The sequence below is a fragment of the Coptis chinensis genome, chromosome 9, assembly GCF_015680905.1.
Source record: "Coptis chinensis isolate HL-2020 chromosome 9, ASM1568090v1, whole genome shotgun sequence".
NCBI classification, from domain to species: domain Eukaryota; kingdom Viridiplantae; phylum Streptophyta; class Magnoliopsida; order Ranunculales; family Ranunculaceae; genus Coptis; species Coptis chinensis.
This window is the reverse complement of record NC_141464.1, coordinates 81,065,239-81,084,135: the sequence shown is the minus strand read 5'-3', so window position 1 is coordinate 81,084,135 and position 18,897 is coordinate 81,065,239. Positions and strand designations below refer to the sequence as shown.

Here is an 18,897-nt window from a genome sequence, read left to right as displayed (position 1 = left end):
TCTGAAATTCCGAACTATAGTATCGAAGACCATTAATACTGAGTAGTTGAGAATGCTCCCAGTGACCCACGTCAGTCTCCCTTTTTTCTCTCATGCTGACACATCAGATTTTACCTAAAAAAATGAAGTCTACGCCTTTTTTTGGCGATTTCAATTGTTCGTAGTCCAAAATACATAAAAACCCAAAATAGATAAGTAGATAAAAACCTCTTTCTTAAATCTTATCTCCATTTTTAAACAAAACGAAACCTATTCTTCCAAAATTAAACTAAGAAATTGTTCTGTCACCCAATATCCCCAATATCATGTAAGTCTGTAACAAACTTCTCTTCACAACCAAACCGATCCTTTAGATCAATCAACCTTGCAACAGTAACGCCGTACAACTCAAAACTTCGAGCTTCATAATCCACCGGTTCAAAGGATCCAAGATTCTCAATTGGATGGTCAATTTTGTTGATAGGCACTTTAGGGGTAGTTGATCCCCAGCCTGCCATGATGATGATGCAGGAATCCTCCAGACACCTTGTGACGAAATTATTACTAAATCTAGGACTTGCTTGAACACCTCAAACTGCAATGCCACTTTGTAGGAGGTAATTTTGGAGTGCAAACCGATTCACTGGAATTATTAACCTGGGAGCAACCGGTGAATCTGGAAATGCACATTTGTAATGTTGCAATGGATGGTGGGTGTTAATGATGAGAATAGTCCAACTGGGGAAACATTGCAAGTGAAATCAACATTTTAATCTATTGCTAACTTTGTGTCATCCCGCAGTCGATTGTTTTATTAGTTTCTCTTTTTTTTCTACTTTTTCTTAAAAGATACGAAAATATACTATCAGGAATTATAGTTTGGTTCATTTTCTTGAACCAAATGTTGCCAACGTTTTTGTTGGGTCCTTAGGAGTGATTGTACTGTTTATTGTTCTTAATAACTATTTTTGACAGAGTTTAATTACAACTTTGAGTGGAGAGTTTAGTGAGGATCGGCCCTTTTAAACTAGGACATAAGCTTTGCTTTCCTATAGTACTCACATATCTGGACCACTCCTACTCCGTCTTGAATCTCTAGATCCTACTTTTATCCTTTTGAGTCTTACCACTGATCCATCTCAACATGATAACATTCTCATACCAAGTCTTTCAAGACCTTGGAGATCACATATTGCCCGCCATCTAGAGTATTTTAATTATTTATTTTTGAAATACTTAAAGGTTTGGAAGACCCTAACCTATATTAATAAAAATCCTTTTTCTGTATTTCCTAAAACATTTTCTACTTGATCACTAAAACCTGTGTTTTTTCCTTGATTCCGTTTTTCTGTTTAGAAATCTAACTGTGTTTTAAGTGATAAACTTTTTTTTCTGATAAAACCTGATTTTCAAAATTTTCTATGTTAACATAAAACCTTTTTTACCTGTATTTATTTAACTGGAACGCTGGTAATGACATTTGACTTACAAAAGTTTGGTTATTATTGAAAATTAGAAACCTTATTTTACATATAATCGTTTACAATACCATTTATTTAATGTATTTTCACACAAATGCCATATGTGGGGACGCTGGATTATGGCATTTGGTTTATAGCTTACGTTATTGTTTCTCTTATCTTTTGAAGAAACGAAAAAACAGATTGACGACTCTGGTCCCATGTCTTGACATATATAATTTCTTTTTTCATAGAGTAAGAAGTAAAATCAACATGGTCATTTTCAAGATCAGCAGTGGTAGTATTGAATGGAACACAACCAAACTGGCATAGTACTCGAAGTGGCACATACGGAGTGGAACCATGAAGACCAACAAGTACAATACTTTGTCGACCTGGAGAGGGTGACACGAAGCAAGTTGTTTTTTGGGTGACTTTAGAAAAGCGACCTCAAGAATTCGCTACGCTCACGGACTAAGTAACGTATACTACTAGGACGATACTGTTTTCTTGGTGCTTCGGCCAGTACTCTTTTAACGGCTAAACAAACGCCTCGAGTGTAAGCTGATCATCAAACTTTCAAAGGTATCCAATTTCAATGTCTTTTCATTATAACTTCATCATTTGATTAATGATTCGTGTTATTCAATTTAACTGATCTCATTATTCTGTTAATGTATTTCGTAAACGTAAATATAAGTTTACATTATAACTCTGTCATACATATTTTTGTTAGCAGAAACAACCAAAAAGAAAAAAAAAAAAAAAAAAAAACAACATGAACAAGCCTTATTATTGGGATCAAAATAGGGTGTCCCCGAACTGATTCGAAGCCACATTGTCTCGTTTCTTCCAATGGAAGACGCGATTAGAACTAGCATACTTTCAAAACGATGGCGCACTGTGAGTTGTTCTCTTTCGAACCTTGAATTCGATCAAAAATATTTCGAAACCAAGACCAAAAAGAAACAGAATTTTGAAGAATTTGTTTATCAAACCCTTCTTCTGCATGTCTTGTCGTATTGATAAAACCAGTATTTGCATCTCAATTCATGGATATCTTTCGCTGTTCGTCACAATGTCAAAGAGTTTGATCTTTGCTTTGAATTTGGAACATTAAAAACGTTTTCGTGTTCCTTATTTACTTGTAAAACCTTGACAAAATTGGAATTTGAAGATACTAGACTCCGTTTGCCTACCGCGGTTGACCTTCCTATGCTCAAAATTTTGAGGTTCTATAGGGTTAAGTTTAGCAATGAAGACCATACAAATCAATTCATTTCAAGCTGCCCAGTGTTAGAAGAGCTGTTATTTGTGGATTGTTATTCAAAATAAGATCATAATACTCTTATCATTACTGCTCCTAAACTGAGGATCCATATTTCATTTGCTCCTATTGCTGATGATGTCAGAATTTCTTGTGCCAATCTCTGTATTCTGCAATACGTAGGTTATCCACCATATATAACTAAGGAAACACTTTCCTCTGTAGTCCAGGTGAATATTGCATTTTTTTGTTACGATTCAACTATAGTAGCCCCCGATGTCCTTGTTCACCGTGCAAATTGTATGAAACTTATTTCAAAAATATACTTATTGTTAATTAAACAAGAAAATCAAATTAATATAACAAATATATCATGAACAAACCTTTAGTTCAACTAATGAACTTAATTTACCAATTATTAAATCCGAGCCTAGTGAAGATTCACTATGTCCTTAAGACAGATTTTCCCCCTCACAGTGCTTGAAGGTTGATGGGAAACTATCTCCCAAGATAGAACGGATTTCCTTCTATAGAAAGCTATCACTTCAATTCTATAGACTCAGCGAACACAACATAGTATTTAACTAAGAACAGAGGGAGAAGAGAAAGATCAGAACTCTGTGTGATCTGGTGTATTTTTCTCTCCAAATTCATCCACTATTTATAGGTGAGTGGTGCCTCTTGAAACAACACAAATGACTCTTGGGAAAAAAAAAGCAACTCTTTGAAAAGTCACATGTTTGAAAAAGACACACCATTTCGACATAAAGCTGCTTTTGAACCGGTGCCTATTTCGAAAGGTCACACCTTTTGGCATGATACACTTTGTTTCGAACCAGTGCACATTTCGAAAGGTCGCACCTTTTCGGCATAATGCACTGTTTCGAACAAGTGCATCATTTTGAAAATGTTTTTCTCACATTACGTACTGTTTCAAGAAAAAAACACATTTCATCTCAAGTAGGGTAACTTGGGAGACAAACTACTCATTCATATTTTAATGGATTTGTGCAAATTCTTTTTTTTTTTTTTAACAATCCCCCACATGAATGAAAATTTGGCTTCTTCTATCATAAACATCGGATTTCTGTTCTTTTACAAATGAAAAGATACCGCATAAGGTCAAGTAGCATGGGAGGCCTTGAACTTGCCTTAGTGAAAGACGATCAGATTTAATTGGACGATCAGTAGACTTCAATTAATGTCCTTGAACTGTCAGCCGTTTGTATAAACCTAGACAATCATCTTCACACAATACCTTTTCGAATACTGTTGGTTCTCACGTTTGTGTTCATTTTGGCCTTGAACACTTCTTGGTTTCAGATAGTGCTTTTGAGACATTTGCCTTTAAAATTCTCATAAAAGCGCCCCATTTTCAGCACTAACATAGGTGATTTCTATAAAGAGTATCCCGCAATACTCCACTTGGATAACATAACTTTCCAAGATATAGTAAATCATTAAAAGCTTGACTTATCCCGGTTCTCATGGCGGACATGCACCTTTGTATTATATAGGAATGGGTTAGAGTATAATATTACTCTTGATTGCTAAGCGAGTCACAAACATAATTGATTGGCCCATTGAACCTAGATCTTGGGATCTCGGTCCAACTAGGTTGGTTTTTCCATTATGATGACTCTTGGTTGATTATCTCAAAGGCTTTAAGCCCATTCCCTTTGATAATTTTTCTACTTGCTCTCTTGTTAAACCTTTTGTAAAAGCGGATCCATGATGTTATCTTTGACCTAACATAGTCGATTGAGATAACTCCATTTGAGAGGAATTGTCTAACGGTATTATGTCTACGACGTATGTGTCGAGACTTCCCGTTATACATGCTACTCTGTGCTCTACCAATAGCAGATTGGCTGTCACAATGTATACACACTGCTGGCACAGGTTGAGCCCAGTTTGGAATATCCTCTAAGAAATTTCTGCATCTCTCCTAGAGTAAAACACTACATTTGATGTCTTTTGAGTAATTCTTCAACAAATTCCCAATTTTGAATTAATTAATTCAAGGAGATTCATAATCCCTCACATTTTTCCCAATTTCTCATGACAAAGTCAATAAATTGGAAAACCATTTAGATATATGTTTAGCAAGTGATGCGTCTTGTTAAAGAATGTCACATATCATTCATATAGTGTCGAAACACTTCTAAGACCTTAATTTTGCTGACAAGTATGCTTACAGAACAATATCTTAAACAATCTTCTTTATTGGCACTCTTTAACGCAATAGTAAAACACATACATCTTACAAATAATAAAATATTTTTAGAACCCTTTTAGCACCAACCATTCCTAACATCTGGAATGAAGCAAGGATTCTCGGAATCTTGGATCATAATTCCCTCCAAATGTGGCATTACCACCACCTTGTTTGCTTTCAAGAAGTCCATTCCAAGAATGACTTGAAAATGGTCTAAGCGAGCTACCATCGGTCCACCTTTCCTCGCCCGGTTATTGCATCTTAATGTCAACTTCCAAAGCGAGTCCTTTCACCGGTTCGACTTCTTGGTTCAAAGCCTCTCATAGAGCACAGTACATTTTATGAGTTTCAATCCAATAGTCTCGGATACATACTTTCGAGAGATTAACGTTATGAGTTGAACCGGTATCCACCATTGCTAGTAGACACCCGTAGTTGTTGAGTTCCACTTCTACGAACATAAGGTCATCATCGGGGACCAAAATGTTCATACCATTAAACGAACTAGTAGGTAAAGCAAATGAAATAGGAACAACATGAATAGGAGAACCTGGTGGTGTTGTCATTTCTATTCTGAAATAGAAACCCACTTTGTTATTCCTGAAAACCAAAAAACATAAACAAATTATATTCACTAAAGAAGATACACTCACAAATTCAACGAACTTTCGCTATTTGCTGTTCTCAAGAGGTTTTACTGTTCGCTGCTCTCAAGAGCCTTGAACGTCCCTCTGTGTATAGACCAAGTGATTTTTTGCATAAGTTATTAAAATAACACAGTCAATTTTAAGCACCTTTTGCAAACCAAAATCATGAAAAGCCGCCACTTATATGTTTTAAAAAAAAACTTGAACTTCAAGACACCAAGCACCAACAGTTACCTTGTGTACGTGTTTAAACCATTAACCATTTCTTGCCAACAGGTGGTACCGTGTTTTGCTTTTTCAAATATTTGCTTCTTGCCAACTGATGCCTTATATAAGATATAACTACCATATACTCCATGCACCAATTCAAACATTTCTCCAAAGTCAATATTTTACCAAATGACCAGGTGTCAAACCAAAAAACATATATCTAAAAATCTTGAAAAATCAAATTGAGTCCTAAACAGGCCCAATAAGTAATTGAAATCTTCTTGACCATGCTTCGGAATCTACTTGACCATGCTTTGAAATCTCTAAATGTGCACTTGACCATGCGTTGATTCCCTGTCCCACCTTTTTCTTCACCAATAAAATCGTGCGACTTCAGTGACCAACAGATCTATATTAACCATTTGCGTTTCTGATTCCTCTGCTTTTTTAATGAGATGTGAACAAAAATTCTTTTCAAAATTGTTAGTGCATTTGTACTAAACAATAAGTATAACCAAAATTAATTCAACCAAATTAATTCAAGGAAAAAGAAAATCTGTCTTAAGTTTGTATGAAACTTATTCTAAAAATATACTTAGGGGGTGTTTGGATCCTATTTATTTATTGCTAAAAAGTGTTTATTAGTGAAAAAACATTTTTTGAAAAAATAAATGTGTTTGGTTTCTATTTAAAAAAATAGTTTTTCATCCAAAAACACTTTTTGGTCCCAAAAACTTGTTTTATGATAATTAGGTAAAACTTGTTTTTAAGTTAAAAAAATTATTTTTCTTTGAAGGAAACACTTTTGGAGCTAAAGGCAAATGAACTCCCCGGGATGTTTTAGACTTTAGTGATTTATGCCACGATATGCCAAAATATATCGAGAAACATAGTGTGAAATCTGATTTGATAAAATAGCTTTAAGAAAAGTCACAACCAAACATGTTTATTGAAAAACTGTTTTTAGAATAAATACTTTTTCATAAAAGTGTTTTTTAAGAAAAAATACTTTTTTGAAAAAATGAGAACCAAACACCCACTTATTGTTAATTAAACAAGAAAATCAAATTAATATAACAAATATATCATGAACAAACCTTTAGTTCAACTAATGAACTTAATTTACCAATTATTAAATCCGAGCCTAGTGAAGATTCACTATGTCCTTAAGACAGATTTTTTCCCTCACGGTGCTTGAAGGTTGATGGGAAACTATCTCTCAAGATAGAACAGATTTTCTTCTATAGAAAGCTAGCACTTCAATTCTATAGACTCAAATAACACACATAGTATTTGACTAAGAACAGGAGGGAGAAGAGAAAGATCGAACTCGTGTGATCTGGTGTATTTTTCTCTCCAAATTCATCTACTATTTATAGGTGAGTGGTGCCTCTTCGAAACAACACAGTGACTCTTGGGAAAAAGTAAGCAACTCTTTGAAAAGTCACATGTTTGAAAAGACACACCATTTCAAAGATAAAACACCTTGTTTTGAACCGGTGCCTATTTTTGAAAGGTCACACCTTTTTTTTAAGATGATGATTGTTGTTTGAATCGGTCTGCATTTCGAAGGTCGCACCTTTTTCGCATAATAATGCATTTGTTTGAACAAGTGCATCATTTTGAAAATGTTTTTCTCACATTACGTACTGTTTCAAGAAAAAAAACCCATTTCATCTCAAGTAGGCCAGGTAACTTGGGAGACAAACTACTCATTCATATTTTAATGGATTTGTGCAAATTCATTTTTTTTTAACACAAATCACATATTGATGGGATTGCGTAATGTGGTATCCCTATCTTGTCTATATGCTAGTTTTCTTTGTTGACAGAAAACAGTTTATATGGGATTCTGGGGATGCAACTCAGGTTAGTTGGAAAAGTTAGTTGCTTTTTGAAGTTTCTTCTGACTTTCAGAGCTTTAACTTGGAGAATGGTCATTTACACCTGGAATCATAGCTAGTAAATTTGTGGACGGCAAAATTTCGGTACGGAAATTATTCGTTAAAAATCTGAAAATTTGAATTCTATTTCGTTTAAAAATTCGGCCTAAAAAAACGAAAAAAATGCCAAACATATAATTTGTGTTTTATACGTATATAATACGAAAAAATTCAATCATATTTTGTTGCATTATAAGTTTAGAAGGTAATATTTTGCCTAAAATATAGTGTGTTTTTTTAATTAAAAAAATACAGACTTTATTATTCACCAATTATAAGTCTGGATCATAGAATTCGAATATTAATCCTTAGGTTTGAAATGTTGACCTTATTATTCGTATTATACGATATAAAACGTGTATAAAATGGAGTATTTGGAATCAGATTCTTAAAGCCAATCCAGTTCATATTAGTTCATATTAGACAGTAGTGCAATAAGCAATTCTCCTACGCATAGAAATAGTTTCTTGATTGAAGTCTGTATAAAGTATAAACTATAAAGTGATTAGAAATAGTTTTTTTCTAATAAAGGCACGTGCAAACCAATATATTATTATTATTATTTTTATCCGGTTTTTATCGGGCCCAGCCCATATACAGCTAATGTTTGCGCTGGAGAACAAGTAGCGTTAAAAATAAGCCCTTGACTCAAATTAGAAACTACCTGATCCTCCTCTATATATACCCTCACTTGTTCCCTCCACCAAGTGAAATAGTGAGAGTGAGAGAGGCCGATGGGGATGAGAAAGGAAACACGCTCTTCTTTTTCTGTATTTCCTAAAACATTTTCTACTTGATCACTAAAACCTGTGTTTTTTCCTTGATTCCGTTTTTCTGTTTAGAAATCTAACTGTGTTTTAAGTGATAAACTTTTTGTTCTGATAAAACCTGATTTTCAAAATTTTCTATGTTAACATAAAACCTTTTTTACCTGTATTTATTTAACTGACAAATGTTGGGAACGCTGGTAATGACATTTGACTTACAAAATTTTGGTTATTATTGAAAATTAGAAACCTTATTTTACATATAATCGTTTACAATACCATTTATTTAATGTATTTTCACACAAATGCCATATGTGGGAACGCTGGATTATGGCATTTGGTTTATAGCTTACGTTATTGTTTCTCTTATCTATAACACCTACAGTAATAGCTTGATTTTAGCAATAGTTGTTGTTGATGCGGGTGTTTTTCGGATTTGATTCTATATTTATTATGTTTTTGCTGATTATTAAAGTTGCGTGGGATTATTGTATGAGCCAGATCCCATTATTGTCCACTGACGGTTGAGCTAGAAGTATTCTATTTGTAGTTTATAATTTGCAAACCAAATAACATCTGAAGTATATTTTTATGTGAATTGATACTTCAAACTTGAAATAGTTTCAAACAACCCTAATTAGTTGTTGTTTCTTACTGATATAATTTTCTGTCGTTGATTTTTAACATGATTACTATCCCAAATATGATGTCATATTATTTTCTTTTCCTAGTATTAGTTGTATTTACAAACTTTGAACTTTAACAAATATCTACTATATTATTTCATACAAAAATTTTATTTTCCTATTTAGCCAAAAAATTCGCCCACCTTTTCTATATATCCCAAAAGCTTTTTTAATTTTTCAACATTGTTTTGTTACAAAATCATGAAAACCAATTATAAAATATGTGTTTTCCTATCAATATTGACTCAAATCAGTATGGTTTTTTTAGTGATAAATGTCTATGGGAACGCAAGTATGGCATTTGGTTTATAACCTTTTATTCAAGTGACAAAATGTCTTTGTGGGAACGCTGGTATGACATTTGGTTAATAAATTTTTATTCAAGTGACAATGTCGTTTTGGGAACGCTGGTATGATTCAAACTTAGAAACCTTACCTGTATGTGTTTTCTTTATTATTTTTTTTATGATGACAAAATTTTTAATTAGGAAGTAATTTTTTTGAAACCATTTATTATCTTTTAATTAGTATTAGTATTATTATTATTATTATTATTAGTGGTATTATCTTTTTAATTTAATTATTTAATAGGATCCTCATAGGTTGTCCCTGGGGATCGTATTAAATAAACCTCATTGCTAGTCCCTGGGGAGCAGAGCATTGCAAAATAAACCTCAGTGCTCTATGATGAAGATTACGCCTTCCTCTTAATAGTCCTTCAACTACTTCTGTACTTTAGTGAATCATGTGAAACCGGCGTTTTGAGGTCATTTGATGGAGCTTCAAGGTCAAATGGACTCTTGTAATTTTCTCTTAAATGGAGCAGTCTCAAGTTATTGACTCAATTTTTGTACTGAAGATAACAGAGATGGGGTGGTGTCCAAATTAAACCCATTTGAAAACTCAAACTGCGTCATGATTGCTGGGTGACATGCTGCAGTAGAGTAAATATGTTCTGAAAAAGTTATGCAATCTATTCATTTATTTTAGATTTAGTCTATGTCATAAGTCATAACTCTAGGTTGCAAATGTTGGTGTTACAGATGCTAGGGAAGAAGTTAAAGAAACTAACAAAAGTAATGAAGGTTGAATCCAAGAAGATGAGAAGGGAAGTAACTTCTTTGGGAAAAAAGGGGTTGGTGGTAGGGGACTAGCTTCATGACAGTATTTATAAGCCATTAGGTAATTGGAAAGGTGTACAAACAGTCATTTTTCAATTGCACTAGCGAGGTATGTGTAAAACCATCATGGTGTTACTATTTGGTACTGGATAATTCTAGATACACAATGCCCGTGTTCATGTCTTATGCTGTATTCACTCTTTGATTGATGTTTACTTGTGGACACTAAGGATTGAGTATCTAGCTTCATTGACATAATGTAGGAACTTGAGGTCTGACTCTTGTCCAGGATCGATCCCAGGAATCAGGATTCAATGAGGGGTGGGTTTGACCAATGCTTGTGCACACTGCTATGTGCCTATTGCCTAAACTTGATCATTGAAATTCGGGGTTCTTGGCTTCTTGCACTGTATGCTAATTTTAGGGTAAGAACTATTGCTTTAGTTGTAGATTTTATTAATTTTTAATGTACTTTAATATTAGGCTGGGGATATAGGTGAAGGCTTCTGATTTCCTAGCTAACGTTTTAAAATGTGAAGCCCATGATGCAAGGCGTTCTACCAGTCTATGACACGAGGCGTAATAATATTATAACAGCTATTGTCCATTGAGATTGCAAGGCTGCTAAGTTCTGACTATATATTGGTTGTTGCGACTTTGACAGGGGAAGGTAGATGTTTCGAACTGGTAAGTCTCTGAACAGTATAACTCAAAAATGTGTATTGGATCCATATAACCAAGGCCTAAAATTTCGATATCGGTAAATATATCGGTGTACTTAAAAACCGAGATATATTGGATATCTCGGATATATCGGATATCTCGGTTTTTTTGGTGACCAGTCCAAAGTTTCTAAAATATCGGATATCTCACCGATATATCTCGGATATATCGGATATTTCGGAAATTTCAATATTAAGTTATTAACAATTGGTCAAAAAGTCAACTGATATATATCGATTATCTCGGAAATATCGATTATATCGGCGATATAAACTTTCATATCGGAAATTCCGATATATCTCGAAAAAAAAGGGGTTCAATATTCGGTGGATATATGTCGGAAATATCGATATCGGTGTACCAATTTACCGAGATATATCGGCGAGATATCGGATATCTCGGCGATATTTTGGGCCATGCATATAACAACACTCAACACATGCAAGCCTGTTTTGATTTGTTTTTGCGGGTACATGTGGATATGTTGTTCAGCCACTTGTTCTTGAAGTACTTTCTGTGATTTTTTTGGTTAGCTAAAAATATTTTAGTGATGATGCATAGTGAAGTTTTATATGTTCTAAACAATTCTGGAGTTGATATTGATATGTTGAGTAGATGTAGGATTGGATTCTCGGGTACTTTTATTGTGCTAACTGCTGTTGTTACATATATCTATGTAAAGTCTGGAAGTCTTTGAATTCTAAATCTACTTCAAATATCTAGTACCTGAGAAGAAGACAAAACTATTCTTATCAAATAATGACTAGACATCAAAAGATATATCGTGTAATATGTCCACTCCTCTTTTACGCAGGGCGGCGATGGGGGTAGACTTAGAGAGTTGTCTCTCTTGAGTGCTCCCTTTTTTTGTGCTACCGGGTACAAATCATTAGGGTTAGGGTTTCAGGTGTTATACAATGGAGGAAATTAGGCCAGATAGCCCGAAAATGTCTAGGGATCAATCAAACCCACCTTCCCTATGGAGGGAGGGGGAGATATTATAACTTAATATGAGTTATGGTTTACAAAGTGAAAAAAGACAAAATGGTTGCCCACTTAAATTATTATGACCTACGTCTCTGAAAATATTCTATAATCATAACCTCAGGAAAGTGTGATAGATCACCTTTTGTCTTTGTGTTAAACAATGCCAGTTACTGCAACGTGGCAAACAAATTTAAAGCCTCGTTGCGCTTTAAGCTGATACGACCGTCTGTTTCTTGAAACTTTATACTCATAGTATCTGCAGAAAAGTGTGATAGATCATATTTTGTCTCCGTGATAACCAATTCCAGTTAGGCATAATAAGATATACGTTGGTTGACTTCTTTTCAAGCATATTAGGATCAACATGTACTGAAGATGCTGAATCTGTGTAATACTAATGTGAAGTTGATGACAGTAGGTAGTATTTGTACCTCTCCATCTGCCCCCCGAGATTTTCTCGTCACTTTCACCAATATAGTTGGGTGTGGTTCAAAGGTTATATATGGACTTATTGATGCTACTGGTGATAAATTTACTGCTAGATCTGTCTCCTACCATAGTGATGGCAGCAAGAAATGTTGAAACAGCAAGTAAAACAGGCTTTGATGCAACAAGTTCTCCTTCAGCAACAACAGCAACAACAACAACAACAACAACAACAACAACAGTCTCTTTATCACCCTGGTCTCTTATTAGCTCCTCGTCAGGTAACTTATTGTGTTTGAGTTCATTTCTTTTGATAATGTATCTAATAAATAATGTGTTCTTGTGAACTAACAAATGGGACTACGATATGAACCCACTTCCATTTTATGCTGCAATGGAAGGGAAGTCTGTCATATTGCTCTGTCTGCACTTGTTTACTTGCAGCCTTTCATGACCTGCTTGAACATCCACAAACCTGACCAAAAGTGGAATTTTTCTGCACTTCGCTCTTAAATGAACACACTCTGTTTTCTATTAGTTGAAGTTTTTGTTTTTATATAGTTTGATAGTAAAATAAACTATCTTTACTGTGAGCCTCTTCTCATTCAGTCATTTGGAAAAGATAAGAGACCACCAGCTTGAGTGGGTGTTACATCTAAAGATAGCCTGTACTATTGAGATTGGCTTTGCTATTAATTTGGGTTGTGTAGCAGTAAATGATGATAGGGATAACTGTGGGTATGTGGTAGAAGTTCTGTTGTTTTTAAGCAATACACATGTTGAGGTTGCGCACGTTAAGTTGTTATCACTTCAATCTTTACCTGCTCTTCTTTCCTTTCTTACTTCCAGACTAAAAGGCCATGCCGCCACCCACTTCATAAATGGACCATGCTACTGTGTAGGCTTTTGGAGTAACACACCAAAAGTGGCGGGTTTTATGTGGTGCCCTTCTGTTCTAAGACCCCCGGAGTAGGATCAGGGGAGGAACCAGGATTTTTCAGGAGGGGGGGGGGGGGGGGGGGGATAGAGCATATGTTAGTCCTGCTGTACGTTCGCTCCTAATCCCCTGCTGTACATCCGCCCTTGATTAGGACACAGTTGTAAGCGGTCTTAAGATTATCAACTTCTCCAACTTTACTGGTGGCACATGGCATTTTGCAATAGGCCTAACTGGTTCGAATGTAAAAGAGGCTGTTTACCTAATTTTTTCATATTATTTAAGCTGGATAAAATTTGTTGCTTTGTTTACTAAAGCACAGTACAAGATATAGTTTGTTTAATTGCCAGATAAGGCAATCGTTTCGTTGTTTTGTCGTTCAATTATTTGCCCTATATTATTCTAAACTGCCTGAAATCCTTGCCAGGCAAATTTTTTTGTTAATTCTTGCAGATGTTCAGTGTTATTAATTAATGGAGGTTAGTTTCAAGGTTGCATATGAAACAGGATAGGTCTTCATTATCTTAGTGTCATGTATCATTGAAGTCTACAATGCGGACCAGAAAACTTCTAAAGAGATTCCGTATTATGTTCTCATTTTCAATTGTCAATATATCAATAAAGACTATGTTGTTAGTCCATGTCGTGTTGGAGTCATATCACTCTCTTGTATCTTGGTATCACAGATGACACCGGTTAACAATTTTGAGTATCGTAGGTGGTGATGTACATGAAAATTGCTGGTATAGAATGGACTTCAAATACACTTATTTATCCTTGGTTATTCTGTTACTATTACAAGTAAGAACTACTAGCTGCTTTTGTGAGATTTGCTTTCATAGTAGTTTCTATTAATTTCTTTTGTCTACTTTACTGGCCATGGAAATAGGTGAAGCCTTCTCACACCTTGAACTGTTCATAATTTTGGCCCACTTCTTTGCCACAAATGTCATGTGTGGTAAGTTGGTATCAAACTTATCCCCCCTTTATTTTGATTATATTGGTTTTGAAACTTTGTTTTATTTACTCTCTTTCTTCTTGTACTGTTGTGAGAATATGATAGTGTAAGGCTGCAATGTCCTGTCTATATGTTGGTTATTTGGCTTTGACAGGGGAAAATAGTTGTTTCAAACTGGTAAGTTCTGTGATTTTTGCTAACATGAGAGACTGTAAACTTGAAATGTGTATTGGATCCATACAACCAAAAAATGCAAGCATGTATACATTTTTTTTGGCGGTACATGTGTGATATGTTGTTAAGCTACTTGTTCTTGAAGTACTATCTGTGATTCTCATCAACTAATTGAGAAGATACCAAAATCCACTTTGTTGGTGTCTGTCCGTATACCACCTTCTTTTCTCGTTTTTTGTTTTTTGTTTTTTGCCTCTCTTCGCCTCCAACCCTCTCCCAAATTCCCCATTGATTACTCCAAACCATCTCTTCTCTCTTCCTCTCTTCTCTCTCATCTGTCTGTCTGTAAGCCCACCCTCACCCCCTCTTCCCAACCAAACCAAGAGTCTGCATCCCAATCTTTTGTCTTCCCTCTCAAACCTGCGCCTCCAATTCTCAACCTGCACCTTCTTCATTCTCTCTCATTTCTCAACGGAAACTCTCTCAGAAGTCCCGGCAGCCAAGGGGCGCGACAAATCCGTGCGATAAAAGAAGGTAAGTTCAACCTTTTCTATTTCATCATTTCATCAACAAATTTAGCTTTCCTTAATGGGTTTCATAAATTTGGGAGTATTTTAGTTTTATTTCAGTTTTTCTTTGTGGTTTATACTTGAGATTCTGGGTTTTCTTGCAATTTCTCAAATTTGGATTTTATTGAATATTTATTTATTTATTGTTAGTTTATCTTGAAAGATGCAATATGTTATCGAATCAAAGAATGAAGGAGGCATAACTCTTTTCATTGATTTTTAGATTTGTTCAAAAATACTCAGCTGAAACTATATACTCGTAAAGCTGTAAGAACAATGTTCTTCGGTATTGAAGATTATAGTGTTGTAATACCCAATACGTGGTAAGACATTATGAGATGTTGTTATCCGAATTGATGTTCTGTTATTCTTACTGGAAAAGGGAAATTTGTTTTAAAGGTTTTCAGATCATATCACGAATCATATGCCAGTAATTCTTAATTTACTTCGATTTGGTTTCTGTTGATGCTTTAGCTTTTACTCATGTTGGGTTGAATGCTTGGTTTCAACTTACTGTTGGAGCTTTTATTGTTGGATTTCATGCGTCGTTTAGAGTTAAGGATGGATTTGTTTTTGGTGAGGAGGAAGCTGTTAATGGGGGTTTGCTTTCGTAGTTCAATGCAAGGGGGTGTTCTTAATCAGCAGGCTTCTACGCTCACGCCCCACTGCATTGCAGTATTATAGTATTTTTATTATCCGGTTAACATGCAACAAATATCTAAATCTTTTCTTATTAGTTTTTTCTATTTTTCTCTTTGGAACTTCAACAAATATCAACTATATTATTTCATACAAAAATTTTCTTTTCCTATATAGCCTGCGCGCCTTTTCTATATTTCCCAATTTTTTTTTTTTTTTTTTGACTTTTAAGCATTTATTTTCATCATTGTTTTGTTGCAAAATCACTAAAACCATGTATAAAATATGTGTTCTCCTATCAATATTGATTCCTTTGGTCTTTTTCAAAATCAGTAAGATTTTTTAGTGATAAATGTCTATGGGAATGCGAGTATGACATTTGGTTTATAACCTTTTAATTGAAGTGACAAAATGTCTTTGTGGGAACTCTGGTATGACATTTGATTTATAATTTTTCATTGAAGTAACAAAATGTCTTTATGGGAACACTGGTATGTATGGCATTTGGTTTATAAGTTTTCATTTACAAAATGTTTTTCATGGAATTGACAAAATGTCTTTATGGGAGCGCTGGTATGACATTTCGTATATAATTTTTTATTGAAGTGACAAATGTCTTTATGTGAATGCTGGTATGACATTTGGTTTGTTACTTTTTGTTATGATTCAAAATTAGAAAGCTTACTTGTATGTGTTTTCTTTACTATTATTTTTTATGATGACAAAACTTTTAGTTAGTAAGTAATTTTTTTGAAACCATTGATTTTTTTCTTTTTAAATTAAAAAATGACAAATGTCATTTGTGGGAATGCTGGATTATGACATTTGGTTTATGTTTGTAGATATTTGTTTTTATTACTCTTATCTGTAATATCTACAAATGTACCTTGACTTTAGAACTAGTTTTTTGTCATCTTGTTTCGAAGCCATTCACTATCCAAAATCGTATTTCAAAAGCCATATGCTGTCTGGAAACAGCGTGTGAGGATCATTCCACTCATCAACTATTTGCTATAGTTTTTCAAGTCAGATGCTACTGATAATAGCTTTTGAATGTCAAACGAAAAACTTAGGATAAGCTAGCTACTTAATGACTTCAGATTGTCTAACAAACACCCAAAAGTGTAGGCAATAAAAGTTTACAGAAACTTTCATAATTCTGTTCCAAAAAAGCGAAGAACACAATTTTGTAATTTCATGGTTTAATGACAAAATTATTTGCAGCTGTTTATCATTTGTATTTTTCTGGGGAAATGGCAATGACTAGACATGCAAGGCGTTAAGGGGCTGCAGGGCTGAAAGCAGGAGCAGAGAAAACATCAACGTGGTTCACTCTTCATATGGCCACAGCTTCTCGTGCTATCTTGGACATTTGGTTGACTTTACCCTCAAAATTGGAGACACTCGTGTTATTAATAGACCCCCATTACCATTTTCTACTCTTTCTCTTATTGCTGAAGTCTTTGTGTATTTGGTATATATTTCAACCAAATTCCCCTCTGATTCTAAAGCGATGTGCACTTAATCTTGTTGTTGTTGTGTTCAGAAACAGATTTCTTCAGCATATAAACACATGTGAATCTTTCCGTCGTTTTGTTGTATTAATTTCATTCCTTCAAATCAATTATGTAAAGGAATAACGGTCTAATAGTCATGTAAATGGATAATGTTAGTTTTAAAAAATTTATTATTGAATTATTGTCGTAATAAGGTTCCTATTCATTTTTATAGGAGTGGATAAGGCTTTTTCAGGAACAGAATTGCATTTGTTATGGACTTAATTGCCATAACAAGGAGTCAAGGACAATATATGTACTTTTTTCATTACTCATACAACCATTGAGATAATTTGTTTTATTAATAGTGAAAATTGCATGACTATTTATTTGCATCCAGTTGAAACCGATACCTTAATAGATTTTTAAAGCTTTTGCAAGCTCAAGTTAGAGAACTGAATTTTGACCAGTTCAAGTTACCATCATGGTAGTGCTTGTTGAAATTCTTATTGTTGGTAAGGTGCCCTTGCCAACTTTTTGTATCAGATTGGGCAAATAGGTGCTGCAGGTATTACACAGTATAAATATTTCATTTACAGATGAGAACATTATGGATCAAGTTTGACTAGCCACAATGGATAAGTTTCTAATCTTTTTAACTGAACTAATTTCAATCTGAAGAGAAAGGAAAGCCAAAGCATGCCTCGACCTTCACCTTGCTAAGTTGCTTCTTCCTCTCTATTCTCTACCCTGGCTCCCTTTTTTCTCTTGTTCACAAGTTCCTTAGTTGTATCCTAATGATTTTATCTGACCTCCGAAGACAGCTGACCAGACAAGCAGTACATATGGAGTTATGTCATACGTACCCTGGCTGAAGGCGCAAAGTGTTGAGAGCGTCCTGAACTCCAACGTTTTTTTCTGCTTCCCATCTCTATTCCTTTTCTTCTTCTTTTTTAATATTTCTTTTTCACCTTCTTAGGTTTTTGATTGGAAGTATTAACTACTAACCAACCCCAAATTCTTTTGGAACAGTAGATGCTCACAGTAGTTATAAGTTCTCTTATTCAGCATCACTAGCCCTGTTTCTAAGTTCTCTAAGTCACATGGAGTTGTGTGCAGGCCTAGAATTTTTCGTAACATTTCTTTTAAGGAGTTATTTTATTTCATCATTATTTTGTTACAAATCAATAATTCCTTTCTAAAATCTGTTTTTTCTTATTATTATTTTTCTATCATTTTCCATTTTGTTTCAGTTTTCTTAAGTTTTTGTTTTCAAGAACCTTTAGTATGTTTAAAATTTTAGTATTCCTTTAGTGATAAGTATCTAAGGGACATTGGATTGACATTTAGTACACAACTTTTTGTTGTGATTTCACTGATTTAATGTCGTTTTTTTTACTTCTTTTGTACAGCCAGATATATTTTTGCTGTATATAAAACCACTTTTTAAACTTGTTTTTATTTGTACAGTTGTTTTATTATCTTTTCTTACATTCTGTGAGGTTGTGTTTCACCCAGGAGTTAATTCTGTACGACTTGGTTCAATGTGAATGTAAAGGAAAAAGAAGGAAAACTCTAATTTCACTCTCCTTCTGGTGCCTTGTTTGTTCAAGGCATGTTAGCTTTCAATGCACTTAATTTTGGACATTTTTACATGTTATTTGTATATTTACTTTGTCATCAATGCACT

The 18,897-nt window shown here is 34.3% G+C and overlaps 1 long non-coding RNA gene across 5 annotated transcripts; it reads left to right on the top strand.

Annotated features, from left to right (window-relative positions):
• The first annotated feature begins 9,791 nt into the window (after nucleotides 1-9,791).
• Nucleotides 9,792-17,406, top strand: LOC147478605 (uncharacterized). 5 transcript variants are annotated; one of them, XR_015209606.1, is made up of 4 exons: nucleotides 9,792-10,407; nucleotides 10,562-12,715; nucleotides 14,090-14,172; nucleotides 14,261-17,406. It is a non-coding gene; the product is annotated as an uncharacterized LOC147478605 (long non-coding RNA). The 5 variants fall into 5 exon arrangements; XR_015209607.1 differs by having other exon boundaries at nucleotides 9,792-10,723; nucleotides 10,963-12,715; XR_015209604.1 differs by having other exon boundaries at nucleotides 9,792-10,723; nucleotides 10,838-12,715.
• Nucleotides 17,407-18,897: the final 1,491 nt, after the last annotated feature.